This window comes from Lepus europaeus, chromosome 11 (assembly GCF_033115175.1).
Source record: "Lepus europaeus isolate LE1 chromosome 11, mLepTim1.pri, whole genome shotgun sequence".
Lineage (NCBI taxonomy): Eukaryota > Metazoa > Chordata > Mammalia > Lagomorpha > Leporidae > Lepus > Lepus europaeus.
The window spans coordinates 55244606-55266178 of NC_084837.1; the positions used below are offsets into that span (position 1 = coordinate 55244606).

Here is a 21573-nt window from a genome sequence, read left to right on the forward strand (position 1 = left end):
GGAAATCCAGTTTTCCCAGCACCACTTGTTGAAGAGACTGTTCTTGCCCCAGGGATTGGTTTTAACTCTTTGGTCAAATATAAATTGGTTGTAGATGTTTAGATTGATTTCTGGTGTTTCTCTGATGTTCCATTTGTCTATCCATCTGTTTCTGTACCAGTACCAGGCTGTTTTGATTACAACTCCCTTGTAGTATGTCTTGAAATCTGGTATTGTGATGCCTCCAGCTTTGTTTTTGTTGTACAAGTTTGTTTTAGCTATTTAAGGTCTCCTGTGTTTCCATATGAATTTCAGCATCATTTTTTTCTAGATCTGAGAAGAATATCTTTGTATTTTGATTGGTAGCACATTGAATCTGTAAATTGCTTTGGAAGAATGGACATTTTGATGATATTGATTCTTCTAGTCCAAAAACATGGAAGATTTTCCTTTTTTTTTTTTTTGTATCTTCTATTTCTTTTTTAATGTTTTGTAATTTTCATTGTAGAGATCTTTGACATCCTTGGTTAAATTTATTCCAAGATATTTTATTCCAGATTTGGTGTGGTAAATCTCTCTCTCTCTCTCTTTTTTTTTTTTTTAAATCAGAGGAGAGGTTTCTTCTTGTCTATTGGCATAAACTCAGCTGAGTTCCTCTCCTTGAAGGAGACCAGTGCCTGGGTGCTAGCCCCAGTGAGTATATTATTCATCCACTCTGTCACAAGGACCACACAAAGGATCCATGCAGTTCTCAGTATAAGCTCAGATTCCCCAGCAATGTCTCTTGCCAGGTAACCAGGTAGCCCTGATGGTGTGGAGCCTTCCACAGTGACTTCCCAGTGTCCCAGTCACACTCTGAGTCCTCCCATGCAGCCTCAGTGTTTTCACAGTCCTGGCACACAAAGCCTCCCACGGTCCCCAGCACCCAGCCCCTAGTCTGTTCTCCCCACCAAACTCAAGAGTCTCTGCTTGGCTTGTTGCTGGGCGTGGACTGGCATAGCTGTGAGGTGTGTCCAAAATGGTGCCTGCTCTCTGTCAGCTTGTTACAGGATGCCTTTGCAGGATGATCAGGGAGAGAGAAAACGTGCCCCCACTTTGTTTTTTGTCCTCTAGTTTGGCGGTACACTATCCTCCTCGGGGCTCCAATCCAGATTCCCTCTAGGCTTTTCCTGCAGCTTTTTCGCCAGTGGCTTGGGCTGGTGCAGTCTGGTCTCACCTTGCTCTGCAGGGCTTGTGCAGAGGCTCTTGGCTGATGGGTCCTAAGTTGTTTGTGTCTTCGCCCTCCACGTACATCCACTGTGTTCAATTTCTGAAGAGTTTCCTCTGCTGTTTTCTCCCTAACTCTTCCCTGAGACTGCACTCTTCCACTTTTTGTAAAACTATCTTCTCCTGTACTCGAACAGCAAGCTCCCTCCATACTCCGCCATCTTAATCCAATCCAGAAAGTATAAATTTAACCACTGAAAATTGAAAAACGAGGAAGTATATTTAGATAATCCATCATGAAATATTTCAGTGTCTCTTGTGTACTTGCCACTTTGCTAGAGATCCAAAGATGACTCAGAGGTGGCCTACACCCTGTAGAGCACAGGAGTGGTAAAGCACACACACGTGTGCCCACGCACACACACAAATACAAATGAGTGATTAGAAGACCAAGGGCCGGGTCCGGTGGCAGAGGAAAGCTCAGGCTGTTATGGTGATCAAAAGAGGGATGTGGCAAAAGGAACCCTTTTTGGAAGGAGAAGAAGGGAGATGCTGGTGCATGGTAAGAGGAGTGTGGGTGCATTAGGTGAAGAAGAGTGGGAGTCCCCCCAGAGAGACGGCACAGCAAGAGCCAAGGCATACAGGAAGAGATGTTGTATTTTGGGGAGCAGCAGCACTGAGGGTGTAGTGCCAGGGCAGTGGTCGGTAGGACTCATGCTGAGAAAGTCTGCAAAGGGACCACGTAGTAGTGCTCTCTGGGGGCCTGGAGATCTTAGACTGTATTTTTTTTTAAATTTATTTATTCGAAAGTCAGTTACACAGAGAGGAGAGAGAGGTCTTCCATCCGATGGTTCACTTCGCAATGGCTGGAGCTGCGCCAATCTGAAGCCAGGAGCCACGGGCTTCTTCCGGGTCTCCCACGTGAGTTCAGGGGCCCAAAGACTTGGACCATCTTCTACTGCTTTCCCAGGCCACAGCAGAGAGCTGGATTGGAAGAGGAGCAGCTGGGACTAGAACCGGTGCACATGTGGGATGCCGGCGCTTCAGGCCAGGACATTAACCTGCTGCACCACAGCACCAGCCCCGATCATATTCGTTTGTAATAGCCATTCTAGGTTATCAAGACCGTAATGTCACTGGTGTTAATATTGATTATCTTTAGGTGGTAGGAGTTCAGGAGCCAGTGTTTTTTTTTTTTTCTTTTTCTTCGCATTTTTCAAAAACTTTGCTTTGATTGTTACTTTTGTAATCAGAAATGGATTGTGTCCTGTTAGGAAAAAGGTAAGGGTAATAGGGTTACAAGTTGGATTTGGGAATGAGAGTGCTATAAAAAGGAATGCTGTACAGCACTGATAAAAAAAAAAATGGGGCCAATGAAGCAAGCCAGTCATCAAAAGACAAATTCTGTGTGATTCCCCTTATATGAGGTATCCAGAAGAGGCAAATTCCTATAACCAAAGTAGAATGGTGATTTCCAGGGGCTGGGGACAGGAACTACTGTTGAATGGGAATGGAGTTACATTTTAGTAAGATGAAAAGCTCTGGAGATGGGTGACGTAATATGAATATACTTAGTGCCATTGACTCTGTGTACTTAAAAATGTCTGAGATGGCAAATTGCACGTCTCGTGTATTTTGCACACAACAGTTTCAAAAATAGTGGAACAAATGGGCATCACACATGGATGCTATAACACCGTGGTGTGCAGAGGCAGAGACTGCATACATCTCGAGTTGGGTCTCTGACAGGCCAGCGTAGAATAAGGTGAGGGTACTCGCGAGGGCAGCTCATGTGGTTATGAGCAGGGGAGGAATAAGGGGTCGGGAAAAGCTCTTAAAGAGCAGGGGCAGTCTTCCATCAGTCTTGGTGGGGATTGGTCCCAGGATCCCCTGGAAACCAAACTCTGCAGGTGCTCACGTCCTGTATATACAGCGGCATAGTGGTCCTGCATAGCCTGTGCTCAGCCTCCCTCTCTGGATTACTTACAGTACCTGGAATAATGGGAATGCTCAGTGGTTGTACTTCTAGGGAATAATGACAAGAGAAGAACGCTGAACCTTTTCACCATAGATGCTGTTGTTCCCCCCAACTATTTTTGGTCTGTTTGGTTGAATCTGTGGCTGTGGAACCCACAGATACGGAGGCTGACTCTATTTCGGGGAAATGCCAGAAAGATAAGCAGCAGCTTCTGGGTAGCAAGTGCAGCGATCGGCCGAGTGAAGAGACAGCTGACAGAGGAGGGAAGGTGTTTGTAAGCTGTCCCTCCGACAAAGGGAATGTAACTACATACCCAGGATGTGCTCAGTCAGCCTCCCTATCAGCTAAAGAGTGTGTGGATATTGAGGGTCACACATCTGGAGGTTGCACTCCACATGTGGAACGTGTCTTTGCTCATTGCTTTCTTTCTTCTGAGCCACAATTTCCCAAGGTGTTCTTGAAGTAGGGGTAGAGCTCATTTGGGTCTTTCTGTTTTCCTAAGGGGAAATGATGTTGTGTTGGGCCTAGAGGAAGAAAGATGCAGCCCCCACCCCCACCCCCACCCCCACCCCCTCCCCTGTATATTCTGATGTAGCTGCTTCTGGGTAGGACCTGGACATTGTTATTTCTAATCTCCTTGGGTGGTTCTGACATTCACCCAAGTGGCATGTCCACCATGTGAGAAACACCGATTTTGTCTTTACATTCTACTTTATATGTGCCATCTAATATTACCGTTAACTAATGTTTTATTCATTGTTCAAATTTGAAGTAGAGGCTTGAGTTTACTCCTCTCTGGTTAAGAAAATTTATATTAGCAAGATATGAACATGGATCTTAAAAACAAACAAAAGGAGGGGTATGGGCCACTTCATATGTTTGATGAGAAGTCAACAGCATTAACTTCCCATGAAAAGGTAGATTAATTTTCTCCACATTGAGGAAATTCTGCTTAGTCATTCAAAACCTTATAATTTAGAAGAGAAACGTTAATTATAAAAAGGTGCTATAATTTAAGACTGTGAAAACAACATGCTTCATTAAATTTTATAAAATGCTGTTTTTCTTGGACAAATTACAGCAGTGTTCAACTTAGGTTTTGATTTAGAGATTTAGAAAAAGATTGCTAGATTTATATCATCAGATTGGTTTTAAAAGTGCATTGTAGGAACTAAATGAACTTAATTTTTGTTATTTAAAAGAAACTTTAAGCACTTTTCAGAAGTTGATTAATTTTTCCAGTTAAAATGAAGCAATTTATATTTGTTTTTCTCTTGGGATAATCTTATTATAAAATAAAGCAGATACAGAGAACTTCAGAAAGCAAATTTATAGTTAATGAAGGCAGACTTCCTTATAATTGCCCTCTGTGTCAAGAAATAAAACTATGTACCAGGAGGGCCTCTTGCCCCCATCTCAGCCACAGTTCCAACCCTCGTCGCCAGTAGCAACTGTCTTTTTTTATGGAAAGCTTTTATTTAATATAAATTTCATAAGCACAACTTTTGGATTATAGTGGTTCTTTCTCCCATACCTGCCTTCCTACCCCCAAACCATCCCACCTCCTACTTCTTCTCCCATCCCATTCTCCACTGAGATTCATTTTTAATTATCTTTATATACAGAAGATCAACTCTATACTAAGTAAAGATTTCAACAGTTTGCACCCACACAGACACACAAAGTATAAAGTACTGTTTGAAGACAAGTTTTATGGTTAATTCTCATAGTACAACTCATTAAGGACAGAGGTCCTACATGGGGAGTGAGTGCACAGTGTTGTTCCTTTAACAATTAACTCCCTTATTTATGACTTCAGTGATCACCCGAGGTTCTTGCCATGGGCCGCCAAAGCTATGGAAGCCTTTTGTGACCATAGACACCATCGGTATTTGGACACGGCTATAAGCAAAGTAGATGTTCCCTCCTCCCTTCAGGGAAGAGTACATCCTTCTTTGATGACCTTTCTTTCCACTGAGGTCTTACAGAGATGCTCTGGGTAGCATATTTTTTGCCAGAGTCTTGGCTTTCCATGCCTGAAATGCTCTCACAGGCCTTTCAGCCAGCCCAGGAAGCCTTAAGGGTTGGTTCTGAGGACCTTCGATCTGCTGGTTTACTCCCCAAATTGCCACAGCCAAGAGCATCTCCGGGTCTCTTATGGGTGGCAGGGGCCTAAGCACTTGGGTCATCTGCTGCTTTCCCATGTGTGTCAACAGAGAGCTGGATTGGAAGTCGACCAGCTGGGTCTCAAACTGGTGCCCATATGGGAGGTTGGCATTGCAGGGCTGTAGCTCTACCCGCTGTGCCACAGCACCACCCCAGGGACTCCGTTTTTTTCCCCTCTGCTGACAGGGGGAGTCTAGTAAACACGAGTGTCCCATAACTCCAGTTTGGTTGTGATGATCTACTTGTTCGCTTAGCAGTGAAAGACAAGCTCATCTCTCACAAGGACACGTGCTAGAGCTGAGATGAGAAGAGGTCAGCGTTTCACGTGGGCAGAACTCGGGGTCCTCCGGGAGGGAGCAGGGTTCAGGCTGATGGAAATCTGTGCTTGCTGCGATTTTATGTTGTGCCTTTTGCCCTTTGACCGAGAATTGTCCTCAGCATCATAGATACTTGTGCGGAATGTCATTTAGACACCATGTTTGAATAACATTTTCTCTGAATATTTCATTTAGTCGAAACCATTTCAAACTCTTTCCTTAGATTTCTGTTTTTTTTAAACTCTTCATATACCTAATTTTAATTTCCACTGTTCCGTAATTGATAATTTTGTTTTTATTGTACATTTTTGTGGAGTACATTGTGATACTTCAGTCCATGCGTATTGTGTGTAATGATGAAATTAGGATGGTTAGCCTTGCCATTTCCTTAAACATTTAAGAAAATTGCTTTTGTAGTTTAATGCATTGTAATAGCAAACTTACAAAAAAGCACAGAAGACAGACAAGTTTAAAAATGTGTAAAATGTTTGTAAAACACCTCAGAAAACTATAGTGGATGGATGGAATTTGCTGTATGATAAAAATGCTGCAAACACCATTTAATTTCCACCAGTAAGGAATTTACCTCCCCCCCCCCCCAATCCAAATGCTGGCGGTATCCCCCCAAAATTAACAGGTTTATTTTTAATTGTTATAAAGTTATGTAGCTGAAACTTATTCACTGAGACATTTTTACTTGTATTAATGCTTTGTGTCTCTACACTCTATTAAATATTCACACACAAATGAAAATGGAGAAACTTCCAATACCTGATTTCTCTCTCCTATTTTTCCACTCTCAGTCATACACTTAAGTGCCTTTTGATCCCCTGGGAAAAAAATGGTAACTTCCAGGACTACCAATAACAGGAGGAGGAGAAAAAAGACCCCCCCCCCTTTTGAGAATTAAATGTTTCCTATCCTAGTGGAGTCTTAAACACATCCTCCATGTGTGTGGCGTGGTAGCTGTGTGCACGGTGGCCTGTTTGTTGCACAGTGGGTCTTCAAAAACATCGACCAGCGAGGCCTCACTTGGCTCTTGCTGTGTGCCAAGAACTGCATTCTGGAAGCACAGCTGTGCTTTTGAAGTCCTGAGAGTTCTCAGACCAGGTGCTGGAAGAGGGGCTTGCCAGTCCAGGTCAGTGGACTTCTGATCCTGTCTGTCTTGGAATGCTCGGGACCTGGCCTGTCTTCACCTGTGCAGCAGAGGGCGGACTCTTGCAAGTGCCTTCTGTAGCCAGTTGCTTCGTAGGTGCTTTACCACAGTTCCATCTCCAGGCAGTCTGCTTTGTAAGAGCCATGCCCTCTGGGGCCAATGCTGTGCCACAGCAGGTAAAGCCACTGCCTGCAGTACCAGCATCCCATATGGGCACCAGTTTGAGTCCCAGCTGCTCCACTTCCTATTCAGCTCTCTGCTATGGCCTGGGAAAGCAACAGAAAATGACCCAAGTCCTTGGGCCCCTGTACCCACATGGGAAACCCAGGAGAAGCTCCTGGCTCCTGGCTTCAGATCAGTGCAGCTCCGGCCATTGCAGCCATCTGGGGAGTGAACCAGTGGATGGAAGACCTCTCTCTCTCTCTCTCTATCTCTCTCTCTCTCTCTCTCTCTCAAAGTTCTTGTGTCCACTGGACTGACACCTGTCTCTACGTATGTAACTGAAAAGCAAAGGAACTGTACTCATGGAAGTCTCTAGCTAGTTATCAGCTCCTATTGGAAGTTTGCTAAGCTGATTCTTAATTGCTATTCCAATTTCCTGTATAATTTTCAACAAATTAGTTTTTAGTGTTTTTATATTGCCAATTAGATGAATACACAATGCCTTTTAATGCTTAATAAATGCTTTTATTTCCAGAGCTCTGTATTATTACCATTGTATTTAGTTTTCATTGGTGTCAGTTCATGGCACAGAAATTCTTATTTAAATACTCTTGCCCTGAAAGTACCTTGCATTTCCAAATGTAATTTGTCCTTGTAACCAAGAGTTGTTCCTCAATTTGGTCTTGTAGCACTGAGTAAGGTGTGTACCTCTTTTCCCAGACATTGCATGATTTCAGAAAGTCACTCTGACAGAGAGGTGCACAGTGCCCTGTGCAAAGGCAATGTCAGGATTGGATAATTTAAATGTGTCCCATCAGAAAGCAGAGGAGTCACAGTGCTGAGCACAGGGGCATAGCTGGCAGTGCCCCAATGCTGTTTTGTGTGGAACAGACCTTGTCCCCCCGGCCCCTCCAGGTCCCTGGGCCCAGCTCTTGTCGGCTGCCTTCCTAGTGACATCTGCTCCATGGAACAGGTGTTCATCCTGTTTGCTTGACTCCTAAGACGGCGTTGGCACGGAGCTGGTTCTGATAGCGGCAGTGATGAGACTAGGCAATGGGCTTTGTCCCCAGAGGAACAAGGCACGTGTTTTCAAGGTGCATGAACCTCTCTGAGAGACTTATGGAGTGGATCCTGTGTATTTCAGCGCTGGGGGCCGTCCTGCTTGTCGTCGTTGCTGCCCCCCAACCCAGAGCGGAGTCATGCTGGTTCGTGGTTTGACGTTGCTTTTCTTCCAAAGAGCTCAAAGCACTTTCCTAGAGAATGTTTATGATCTCAGAGCTCCTGAAGTATCGGTTGTTCCACTTTATATACAGAGAAGGGGTGAGTGCAGATTTGAAGAGATCAGTAGTTGGCAGTGGTAATGGGACACAAGTGTGTCTCCTTGGTTAGAGCTGCCTTTGCTGTTGGCTCAGCTTCGGTGACCTGGGCTTCTGTCCAGATCCGCTCGTGGCTCCTCCAGAACACGTTTGAGACTGCGACCTCAGCACTGTGCCCCATTAACCACGTAGCCCCACATACTGCCCCAGAGCACCTTTGTGTGAATTGGCTGCTTTATGAGGCGCATTCTCGCTCCTTGTCATTTTTTAGTGTTTTTTATTTTCCATCTACTTGAAAAGCAGAGCAATAGAGAAATACACAGAGAGATCTTCCATATGCTAGTTCAGTCTCCAAATGCCCCCCACAGCCAGCGCTGGGTCTGGCCAAAGTCAGATGGCCAAAGTCCATCCTGATCTCCCACAGGGGTGGCAGGAACTGAAGTACTAACGCCAGCATCTTTCACCTCCCAGGGACCTCAATAGGTGGCTGCTTTGGAAGCATGAGGTAGCTGGGACTCAAACCGGGTACTCCAATATGGCATGCCAGCAGCACCGGTGGTGGCCTAACCTACTGTGCTGCAACGCCCTCCGTGTTCCTTTTTACTAATCCTGGAGCAGGCGTTGCTGCTGGTGCTTGGTCAGAGTGGAAGGCTGTGTAGTGTTGCTTCGGCTCTGGGGTGAACACATGAATATTGGCACCACTGCCTTCAGATCTTTGTTTCTTCCCCTCATGGTTTGCCTTTATAGCTGGTGCTCTTACAGCATCAGGTACAATGCCTGGGAGATACCAGGGAGACAGTAAATGTGTCTGCTGTGCATTATTTTTGTTCTGTGTTTCCCTTCCTACTAGTGATTTCTGAACAGACATCTTATTCGTTGGCCAGCAATGCTCACAGCCACTTCACAGCTTCCCACCTCATCTGTCTTTTTTAACACCTCCTCTAACTCCTCATTGACAGATGTGAGAGAATCGATAGAAATGTGTGCCCTGCACAGATGCCAAGGGGACCCCATCAGCAATTCAATCTCGACCAGTGCTGCTTTGGTTACTACACAGATGTTTTTTAATGCGTGAAAATGCCCTAGATAATTGCAAAGTTGTGCTTATAGTTTTATATACCTGATTATAATAATTTTAGTCATTTTAGACACGTCAAAAATGCAACACGGAGGTGGTTTTAACTGGTGACTTGATGGGGTTAGAGATGTAGCCTACATCTTTGCATCAAACTAACATTCTTTCATCTCTAAAGCTGCTTGCTAACTGCCTGGAACAGTGTGCTGACAATGCCTGCAGATCGAAGCCTCACCTTTGTGTTACGACAGTTTTGTTCCTTACATCGTTAACTGGAATAAAAGACTCCTGCTTTCTTGTTCGAACCTTGAACCAGTAACATGAGTGTTTATCCAATCGTGAATGGGCAAATGGTTTGCTCACAAGAGAGCTCTTGCGTGTGTGTATGTATTCTCTCTGCATGTGTTACTTTTGTCTTTTATTGAAATTGCTAATGTGTTATCTAGTCTTTTTTTCTTTTTCATCTTTCTAGGGAAGTAGGCACAAATGTCATCTTTGTCCTGAGGTATGGAAGTAAAGGTGCTTTTGCTGTTTATGTCCTTGAGAAAACTGGCATTGTACAAGATCACACACTAAGAAGTGGGGCTTAAGGGAGAAATAGGGCAGAAGCCAGCCGCTCAGAGCTCGGATGGCTTTACAGCCAGAGCTCCAACCAGCACACACACAAAGCGCACATGACTGAAAACTAGTACTTGGGAGACAGTTTGAGGCGCTCCCAGAGAGGCCCCTCAGAGTGAGGACGCTGCTGCAGATCTGAGGAGTGCGCAGAACACTGCAGGTGATCTCTCAGGCAGCTTCAGAATTCATAACACCCTGTGAGGGAAAGTGGTTGTTTCAGACCCAGTTTTGTCACCTTAGACCCACGGTCTGCCCCTGTCATTGCTGGTGGATCTTTACCCCTGTGGTACCTTCTGCATAGACCGAGCCCTAGCCTTCCTAGGTCTGTCCATTAGATGATTATTTCTCTTTTTGAAACATTGACTTGTACACAGCATCAGAAATATAAAAACAACCCAAAAGTCCATTGACGGACAAATGGGTAAACAGCATGTGGTGTACACAATGGAACATTACCCAGTCTTGAGAAGGAAGGAAGCTCCGACACTTGTTATAGCAATTGAGCCTTGAGGGTATTGGGCTCAGTAAAATAAAGCAATCGCAAAGAATGGCAAATCCTGTATGATTCCGCTTGTATGAATTACCTAGGAGCCGTATTTGTAGAGCTGGAAACTAAAATGATGGCTGTCAGGGGCTGGGTTGGGGGAGTAGGAGAGCTGTTGTTGAGTGGTTAGAGTTTCATTTGGAAATAGGAAAAAGTTCTCTGAAAAACTGATTTGTAAAATCTACATTATAAGTGAAGAACAGTCATTTATCTGGTGTGTTGTAGGTATTTCCCCTACAATGCTACTCTGTGTTGTTTGACTTGTGTAGTTTTTGGCCATTCAGATGCATCGTGTTTTTCTATAGTTACGTTGGTATAGTTAGTATTGTGTTGACAAAGGTCTTCCTCATCTCAGGATGGTGAATCCCATTGAGATGCACCCAGGTTTTTTCCTAGCTCTTACAGTTTTGTTTCTCATGTCTGCATCTTTGATCTACAGAGTTTATTTTGGTATTGAGAATTTGTGGTTTAGGCCAGTACAGCAGGGGTACTTCTGCTTTGTTGCTTTCAAGGATCATTAGTACTTGAGGGGAACAACCTGAGCTCCCTGTTTGATTCTCACATACTGCTGAATTGTAACTTGTCTGCAGTTGTCAGAAAGGCGAGATGAAGGGGATGAAAGGCAAACAGCAGTACAAAATCCCTGCTTCCAAGGCAACCACATGATACTGTGAGACTTTGTAACAGGCTGGCTTAAAGGAAGGGTATGTTTCCTTCCTTCCTGATGAACTGATTTAGTGAATTTATTTTTTAAAATGTTTGAAAAATACTATGCAGAGAATTGGGAGTATCTCTGAAAAAAAAAAAGTATCATTTAAAAAGCATAGTTCAGTTTGGAAGCAGAAGAACTGACCTTGGTATCCCGTGCTTTCCTGTGAGACGCTCCCTGCCGTTGGGAGCGCTTGTATGATGGCTGGCCTCAGTTGGCTGCCCCTCAGCCATAGCAGTGTCTGCCGGGGAGGAGAAAGAGAAGTCTTCATTTCTAACAACTGAAGTCTCAGCTGCAACGGGAGTCTCATTTAAATTGGCACCTACAGGGTGTCAGCATAGAGCTGGACTTGGAGGAGCCCGGTACAGCCTGGTGATTTTTGGATATCATTGTCATGCTGGATCAGAGGTTATACAGATGCCAATATGGGGCCATAATTTTTTTTTTTTTTCATTCACTGTTGGGTAGAACAAGCTGTGGACCATCAAGTGGAAGACGTGGTCTTAATCCCTGCTGTGCTACTAACTGATATTGGGAAGTCATTTAATGAATTTGGTTCTTTCTCCTAATAGGTGAATGCATTTTTTAAAAATTATGGTAGTCATAATATCAAATTAACCATTTTAATCATGTGGAAGTGAACAGTTTAATAGTATGAAGAATATCCACGGAGGATTCCAAGATGGCTGAATGGGAAAACAAGGTGTGCTGATTTTGATCAGGGGAAGGTGACAGAAGAAAAGCAGAGGAAGTGTGTTCCCAGGGGAGAGTTGGAGAGAAGTTTGCAGTGGAACTTCTACAGAAAGAAGAGGCACCGTGGAGCAGCACGGACAGTACAGACGTGCAGCAGCCCCTGACTCCTGCAGCTGGGAGCCAGAGCAGACAGCATCTTATGGGAGTGAGGTGAGGCAGACTGCGCCAGCCCATGTCCCTGGTGAGACTGCCTGAGGGAGAACCCTGCAGACCACCCTGACTTGGAGTCCAGCCTGGAGGCCCAGCCCAGGGCAGATGCCCACCCATGGGGAGAACATTGCTTTCTCCCCATCCCCTGAGAAGGGCATCAGCGACCAGCAGGAAGAAGGCACCATCTTAATGCAAGCAGCAGCTGCAGCAGCTCATGCATATGTCCAGCTAGGGTATTTCATCATGGGGATAAATCTGTGTTCCCCACGGACTTTGATCCTTATCTGGAGGCTTAGCAGGGGGCTGGGCAACCACTTCGGGCTGTGAGGCACTCCCATCCCCCAGCTCTATCACAGGCTCCAGGGCTCACACTGCCAAAGCAGAGCACCCACATGCAGTTGGCTGCAATGCCTCTGCTCTCCCCATGAACAGGGCAGGCTCACAGGGCTGAGAGTGGATCCCCTGCACACTGTGACTGTGGGAGCCTTGCATGCTATGTTGTGGGAATTCTGTGACACATGAGAGCATTGGAATATAGCTGGGTCTCTGGGCAATGACTGTGTCTTGGGTCATAGGCTCAAAATTCCCTGATTGCCTGTGGTGGGTCACTGCAGAGGGTTCTGTGCTCACACTGGGGACCACACAGATCCTATGTATGATTCATGTACCTGTGTGGGTGGGGCTTGTAGTCACTGTGGGCTAACCCCAGGCATTGATTTGGGAGAGAGGAGGTGAGGCTGTAATTACACCAGCAGACATCATCACACTCTCCCCACTGCTGACAGCAGAGGCGATCTACCACACCTAACTGGGGTGTCCCCCTGGACTCCTGCCCCACCCTTGAGCAATGGCCCGAGAGCTCCCTGGCCTCACCCCTCACACACCTCTGGGTATCCACTGAAGGAGCACCAGCTCCCACAAAGCCACAGAGGCATAGTTCAAAGATCACTGCCATCAGAGGAGAAAACCAAGTGTTTCCACAAATGCCTAAAAATAAATGCAGAGATACAAGAAACAAGAACAAGGTAGACAATATGACTCCCAAAAGGAACACAACAATACTTTACTCTTAGAATATGAAGAGGAAGAGATTGATAAAATGCCTGAAAATGATTTCAAAAGAATAACAGAAAAACAAATTCATGACATAAAGAAATCTATTCACAATATGGTTGAAAAAATTTTGCCAAGAGATAGAGATATTGAAGAGAAATCAAACTGAAATATTAGAAATGAAGAATTCAATATGTTAAGTAGAAAGTACAGTGGAAAGCCTTAACAATAGAGTTGGGGAGGCAAAAAAATAATATCTGAACTAGAAGACAAACCCTTGGAGATATCTGAGTATGATGAAAAAATAGAAAAACTGAAAACAGTGCTCAAGATTTATTGGGTATTATCAAATGACCAAACACATGTGTTATAGGAGTTCCTGAAGATGTAGAAAGAAAGAACAGATTAGAAGGCCTTCTCAGTGAAATAACAGCAGAAAACTTCCTTAATTTTGAGAAAGGGAAATCCAAGTACAGGAAGCACATAGAACACAAAATAGACTGGATCAGAAAAGTATCTTCAGTGCAACACATTATAGTCAGACTTTCAACAGTAAAACATAAGGATTCTAAAATGTGCATTAGAGAAATGCCAGATTACCTTCAGAGGTTCGCCAATTAGTCTCACAGCTGATTTCTCATCAGAAGCCCTACAGGCTAGGAGAGAATGGAGAGGCATAGTCCAAGTCCTAAAAGAAAGAAACTGTCAACCCAGAATACTGTACCCAGCAAAACTCTCAATTATAAATGAAGGTGAAATAAAGACCTACCAAAATGAACTGAAATTAAATTTGTCACCACTTGTCCAGCCTTACAAATGATTAAGTATGTGCTATACACAGAAACAGAATGACAGTCATTATGAAAGAATGTGAAGGCAGAAAATCTCCTAGTAAAAGTATAAAGGAAATCCAAAGGAAATAATAGGAATGTTTATGGAAGAATAGCTGCCATCCAAAAATCAAAGAACAATAAATGCTGGCAAGGATATGGGGAAACAGGTGCCTTAGTCCATTGTTGGTGGGAATGTAAGCTAGTATAACCATTATGGAAGACAGTATGGAGATTCCTCAGAGATCTGAAATTTAATCTACCATATGATCCACCCATCCCATTCCTGGGAGTTTATCCAAAGGAAACGAAATCAGTATATGAAAGAGTTCATTGCATGTTTGTTGCAGCTCAATTCACAATAGCTAAGATATGGAATCAACCCAGGTGTCCATCAAATGATGACTGGCAAGGATAATATGGTGTATATACATACACACTATGGAACACTACTCAGCCATAAAAAAAAAAAAAAACACCCTAAATTTTTTTTTTTCAACAAAATGGATGCAACTGGACACCATGATGATTAGTGAAATAAGGCAGCCTCAAAAAGACAAATATGTTTTCTCTGATATGTGGCAATATAGAATAACAAAAAATGTATAAGAATGATATGGTCATTTTGGGATATGATTGTCATTTTAGCTTTCATTTGTGCTCCTGTGGAACTGTAGTCTTCCTGCTTTTTACTTGTTGAATATTATGATTAGTGGTGTATTAAGCCTGCGAATATAGAGTTGATTAAAATTATGCTTCTGCAAAAACTGATGAAGAAAGGGGAGGGAGAGAGAAGGATTTGGGTTTGGGAATAAGGAGTGAAGGAAGTGTGGTTGCCTTTCTGGAATTCTCTCTATGGAATGCATGATATCTGTTCTCTTTACATGAGTAAAAATTTTTTTTTAAAATTCTCATTGTTTGCAGCCATTTCCAGAATTTTTTTTTTCATTTTTCTAAACTGAAATTCTGTACCCATGGAATTTTAAGTACCTATTCTTTAGCACCCTAGCTGTTGGTGACCACCATTCTACTTTATGTCTCTATGAATCTGAGTCCTGTAGTTGATTATATAAAAAGAATCATACAATACTTACCGTAAGTTTTTTTTTTCTTTTCATTTTATTTGAAAGGCAGAGGCAGAGAGACAGACAGATCTTTCATCTTCCAAATAGTTGTAGCAGCCTGGTCTGGACCAGGACTTCTGTCTGGGTCTCCTGCATGGGTGGCGGGGACCCGAGCACTTGAGCCATCACTTGCTGCCACTTGGTTGTATTAGCAGGTATCAGAAGCAGAGTTGTGACGCAAACACAGGAACTCGGACATTGGAGGTGGACATCCCAGTCTCTTAACTGCCTTGCCAGATATCTACTCACTATTTACCTTTTTGTGACTGGTTTATTTATAATAAACCAGCTCCCACAAAGCCACAGAGGCATAGTTCAAAGATCATGTCTTCAAACTTAAAACAATTTAGAAGTAGGAATAATGTCTTCAAACTTAAAACAATTTAGAAGTAGGATAACCACATGATTTGGCAATTTCACATCCTGGTATGTAATCAAAGAATTGAAAACAAGGATTTGAACTGACTGCCTAACTCCATAGCAGGCAGCATTGTTCACATTAGTCAAGAGCTCAGAGCATCCCCGAGATCCATGAATGGATAAATGGATAAACAACCTGCAGTGTATACTAGGACACTTTAAGAATTTATGAAAAATGGCATGAAAAGTTTAATTTTGGTACAAAACGTTTTTGAAATTTATGCATACGCGGTATCTTCAAAAAGTTCATGGAAAATATATGTCATGAAAAAAAGTGACATGGATTTCAACATTTTTTGTACCAAAATAAATTTCTTTTAATTCCACATTTCTGTGAACTTTTTATAGTATTTGGGTTTATGGAATGACATTTTGTCTTTAAAAGGAATTAGTCTAATTCTTTTCTATCTGTATGCCAGATAATCTCCATGGCTTATCAAATATCTCTAATGTTCTTTTTTTTTCCCCAAAGAAACCCTTTATGTAATGAGAACAAATTTCATAAGTACAACTTTAGGAATACAGTGATTCTTCCCACCATACCCACCCTCCCTCTCCCATTCCCACTCCCACCTCCCTCTCCCATTCCCAGTCCTATTCTCCATTGAGATTCATTTTCAATTAACTTTGTACACAGAAGACCAGCTCTATACTAAGTAAAGATTTCAACAATTTGTACACACACGCACCAAAAAACAAAAAACAAACAAAAAAACAAAAACAAAAACTGAGAACAAGTTTTTTTTCTTTTTTAACTTTTATTTAATGAACATAAATTTCCAAAGTACAGCCTATGGATTACAATGGCTTCCCCCCTCCCATAACTTCCCTCCCACCCACAACCCTCCCCTTTCCCGCTCCCTCTCCCCTTCCATTCACATCAAGATTCATTTTCAATTCTCTTTATATACAGAAGATCAGTTTAGTATATATTAAGTAAAGATTTCAACAGTTTGCCCCCACATAGCAACACAAAGTGAAAAAATACTGTTGGAGTACTAGTTATAGCATTAAATAACAGTGTACAGCACATTAAAGACAGAGATCCTGCATGATATTTTTAAAAAATTAATTAATTTTCTACGCCATTTCCAATTTAACACCAGGTTTTTTTTTTTCATTTCCAATTATCTTTATATACAGAAGATCGATTCTGTATATAATTAGTAAAGATTTCATCAGTTTGCACCCACACAGAAACACAGAGTGTGAAAATACTGTTTCAGTACTAGTTATAGCATCACTGCACATTAGACAACACATTAAGGACAGATCCCACATGAGATGTAAGTACACAGTGACTCCTGTTGCTGACTTAACAATTTGACACTCTTGTTTATGGCGTCAGTAATCTCCCTAGGCTCTAGTAATGAGTTGCCAAGGCTATGGAAGCCTTTAGAGTTCGCCGACTTTGATTTTATTCCGATAGGGTCATAGTCAAAGTGGAAGTTCTCTCCTCCCTTTGGAGAAAGGTACCTCCTTCTTTGATGGCCCCGTCTGAGAACAAGTTTTACAGTTAACTTTCATAATACAACTCATTGAGGACAGAGGTCCTGTATGGGGAGTTAGTGCACAGTGACTCCTGTTGTTGATTTAACAATTAACACTCTTATTTTTAACATCAATGACCACCCGAGGCTCTTGACATGAGCTGCCAAGGCTATGGAAGCCTTTTGAGTCCACAAACTCCGTTGTATTTAGATAGGGCCATAGGCAAAGTGGAAGTTCTCTCCTCCCTTCAGAGGAAAGTACATCCTTCTTTGATGGCCACTTCTTTCCACTGGGGCTCACTCAGAGATCCTTCATGTAGGTTATTTTTTGCCACAGTGTCTTGGCTTTCCATGCCTGAAGTGCTCTCATGGGCTTTTCAGCCAGACCAGAATGCCTTAAGGGCTGATTCTGAAATAACTCTAATATTTTGTATAACACATTGGTACAGGGAACTTCTGCCTGCTTTTGGTGCATGTTTCATTTCCTCAATGTTTGTTTTCCCTGCCTTCCCCCACCCTACCAGTCTCACATACACAGAAGCAGGTGCACACACATGCTCTGGCTATAGTTCTGATCAAAAATGCAAAGGAAACTCAGACCTTTTCTTAAGTTTCTGAATAGCTTTAAGCTTGACATTTTTGTTAGGGTAATAGTAATTTAAAAAAAAATGGAATTTAACAACTTAATGTTTGCCTTCATGGATGTATAGATAGCAGTTGATGTAAATAAGAGACACTGAGAAAAGTCTAGAAGTTCAATGGGGATGGCACACTAGAAATACAGGAAGGATGATGCATAACTAGTGGACTAAAGCAGGGTATTGCTTCATAGGGTTCATGCATTTGGTTGAATCGGTTGGGTTTAAGAGTAAATTTTATCTTTCTTTCCCTTACTTTGAAAGAAAGAAAAAAAAAAAGAATCCCTGGAAACTAGTTTGGGTTTGGTTCTGAGGAGTGGGATGTAAGGATAGGGATATAGAAGTTGTTTAAGCATCTAGTACACACATGTACACATGTACAGTGTTTCTCATCCTAGAAACAGCCTTGTAGAATGAGAAAACGGGCCTGCACCAGACACGGAATCTTCTGGCATCTGATCTTGGATATCCTGGCCTCCAGAACTGTGAGGAGTAAATTTCTTTTGATTAGCTGCCCAGATTGTGGCAGGCTTTTTAAAGATTTATTTACTTATTTGAAAGGGAGGTGGAGACAGAGGGAGGAGGACAGAAGGCAGAGATCTTTCGTGTCTGCTGGTTTGCTCCCTAAATGATTTGCTACAACACTCATGTCTGGGCCACGCTAAATCCAGAAGCCAGGAATTCCATCAGTGTCTACCACATGGGTGGCAGGAACCCGAGTACGTGGCCATCTTTTGCTGCTTTTCCAGACCGATTAGTAGGAAGCTGGATTGAAAGTGGAGCAGCCAGGTCTTGAATTGGCACTCCAATAGGGAATGCCAGAATTGCAAGCCATGACTTAACCCATTGTGCCACAATGCTGGCCTTGATATTGTTTCTTATAGCAGATAAAATGGACTTAGATATCACATAGTATATTGACAAATGGTAAGAAAAAGGGAACTACAGATGCACATTACAATATGCATGAACCTTGACAACACGTTAAATGAGAGAAACCAATCCCTAAAGACCACATGTTTTATAATTCTGTTAATATGAAATTTTGAATAGGCAGATCCACACAGAGAGAAGATATATTGGTGATTGCCTATGGCTTATGGGGTAGGGAAGGCATGGAGAATGACTACAGATAGGTACAAGTTTCTTTCTGGGATGATGAGAATGTTCCAAAGTTGACTGTGGTGGTTACAGAACTCTGAAATGTAAGTGGGTGAATTGTAGTGAGCGAGTTCTATTTCCATCTGGCTGGTAAACAGGAAAAAAACCAGAGTGGAGAGAGAAATTTGAGAAACAAGCTCTTACTTAATTGAGGGCAAGAAGGGCACCAGAATTATCAATCAGTGGTTTACCCTTGAATTCGTTGTATTTGCTTTGTACTCCAACTTGTTTAGTATCACTTCCTTCTTTGTGGCCTCAACCAAGGGACTCTGTGTGGGAAAGGCAGTGCAGATGTCTCCAGGTTACTGTTGAAGGAAAAACCATAAATTGTTCATGGGTAATTAATAGTTGACTGGTAATTGCCATTTTTGAAATTCAGCAGTTAAGGTTTAGAAACATAATTTGATTTAAACATTTTGCCTATAGTTAATTGCCAAGTCTTAGACCTTAAGGTAATTATTGTGTGATTGAAAAAAGAAACATGGCATCAGATGGTGGGCTATGCAGTCAGATTTTTTACACTTAAATTTAAAAACGTATTTTCCTGAAATTCTATCCGCTTTTCTAGTTCAAGTAGAGTGGCTATAATCTCAGAGTTGAGAACATTTAGACGGAATGTGGCTTGTGGGAGGAGTGACCTTCTAGATCCCAGGGGGTTTCACAGACACATTTCTAGGAATAATTAAAGTTGTAGAGTCCTAGGAAAAGGTTTAGAAGGAGAAAAAAGTGGTTCTCAAATACAGATGTAGATGCTAGAAAACTATCCATGCAGTAACTGTGGCCTTGGCAGTCTTGCTGTGAATTTCAGCTCAATTGCTGTCCATTAGATTCTCTATCTTGTGTGTTTATTTGCACATGGTTCTCCACTTGCCTGTAAAAAAGTAAAACTGACCTGAGGTTTTTTACTTTTACATCTGGAAGAATGAATTGGTATGCACTTTGTTTTGGAGCACACTTTTGGAGAGAGGAATTACCTAAGAGTCTGTATGCAAATCAAGTCTCTGGTTTTGTGTGCTAGCTTGCCAAGTTAACAACAGAAAAGATTTTCATGGATGGAAGTAAATATGAATACTTCTGAATCAGTGCTGCCTTTTGAAAGAGGAGGGACTGTTCTTACAGATGAATGAAATAGACTAAACACAGCAGCAAAGTCTGTGGGAGCCTTCCAGCTGTTTCTAGTTTTAATACCACACTGCAGCTGGATCAATAGGAGAAATTCAGTGGGGACATCAGTAATTGCCATTTGGGTGCTATGACTAGTCCACAGAACTACAGTTGAAGAGTCTCCTGGCACATTATGCGAACTAGCGAGAAAGGGGAGGGGGCCATTTTTACTCTTGTCACCCACTCAGTGCCCCTCAGAATGTCTCCTAAATTAAGTATAGACTTCTTCTTTGGGCATTCAACCACTTGCTACCTGGTTTTCCTTGCCTTTCCAGTATACCACACCTAAAACTAATGCTCCCGTGTGCTCCTTGCTGGAGCTCATCCACCTTCTCCTGCCTCTGCTGTATAACAGTCCTCTCTCCACCACCTGTTTTACTTGGAGTGTCCTATTCTTGTCCTTGATATCTGCTGGTCCAAATTAAACTCTTTTCAGGATCATTTCAAAGACCACGAAGTCCTCTCCGCTCCCTTAGAACTTCTGACATTACTGTATCATTAACAACATTAACGACATTAATAACCTTTTTTGTGGTATTTGTCTTAACTTTGCCTTGTTTCATAGCTATGTGTTTGTGTTAGGGGTTGAATTGTGCCCTCCCAAAAGATAAGCTCATGTCCTAGCCCCTAGTCCTTGTGAATGTGACATTGTTTGGAAACATGGTCTTTGCAAAGTAATCAACTTAAGAGGAGGTCATGGGATTAGAGTGGACCTTAGTCCTGTGCCTGATGTCCTTAAAAGATGGGCATTTGAACACAGAGGGAAGGTGTGGCCCTGTGACTTCAGGGGCACAGATTGGAGTGCAGCTACAAAGCATCGGGTATGGGGTTGCTGGCAACACTGGGTACTGGGAAGATGGAAGGAAGGGCTCCCCTTTAGAGCCTTCAGAGGGAGCTGGCTCTGCCAGCACCCTGGCTTCAGACACCCAGCCTCCACACCATGAGAATAAGTGTCTGTGTTTTAAGCCATTCAGTTTGTGGTGTTTTATGAAGGCAACCCTAACCCATCCCACTCCCCCTTGTCATTGTGCTATAGATTCACCAAGTGTCTAGGCTGTGTTTTACTCATCATTATCTTCTCAGCATTAATGTATTCATTCAACTGTTTAAAAAATCTCATGTTTGGGGCCAGTGTTGTGGTACAACCAGTTAAGCCACAGCCTATGGTGCCAGCATCCCATATGAGGCCTGGTTCAAGTCCCTGCTGTTCCACTTCCAATCCAGTTTTCTGCTAATGCAGTTCTTGGGCCCCTGCACCCACGTGGGAGACCTGGATAGAGTTCCAGGCTTTGGGCTTCAAATACATAAATCTTAAAAACATTTTGTTTATTGAGGTCTAATTTACATTGAGTAAGATTCATTCTTTTTAGACAAACAGTTTTTACAACTATATATGCAGTCTGTGACCACCACCCTCAGGACATAGAACATTTTCATCAGCCTGGAGAGTTCTCTTGTGTTCCTTTGCAATCCTTTTCTGGTGCATCAGCTTTTCGTTACCACAAGCAAAATACCTGAGAGCATACCCATGGTGGAAGGCCAGGTGATCACATTGGTCTGGTGT

General features: G+C 42.7%; 1 protein-coding gene and 1 pseudogene across 1 annotated transcript in view; one reads left to right on the top strand and one right to left on the bottom strand.

Annotated features, from left to right (window-relative positions):
* LOC133769716 (large ribosomal subunit protein uL10-like) overlaps window positions 1-5795 on the bottom strand; it is a 55733-nt pseudogene extending 49938 nt beyond the window's left edge.
* AVEN (apoptosis and caspase activation inhibitor) overlaps window positions 1-21573 on the top strand; it is a 175404-nt gene that overhangs the window by 127266 nt on the left and 26565 nt on the right. The gene's annotated exons all lie outside the window — the stretch shown is intronic.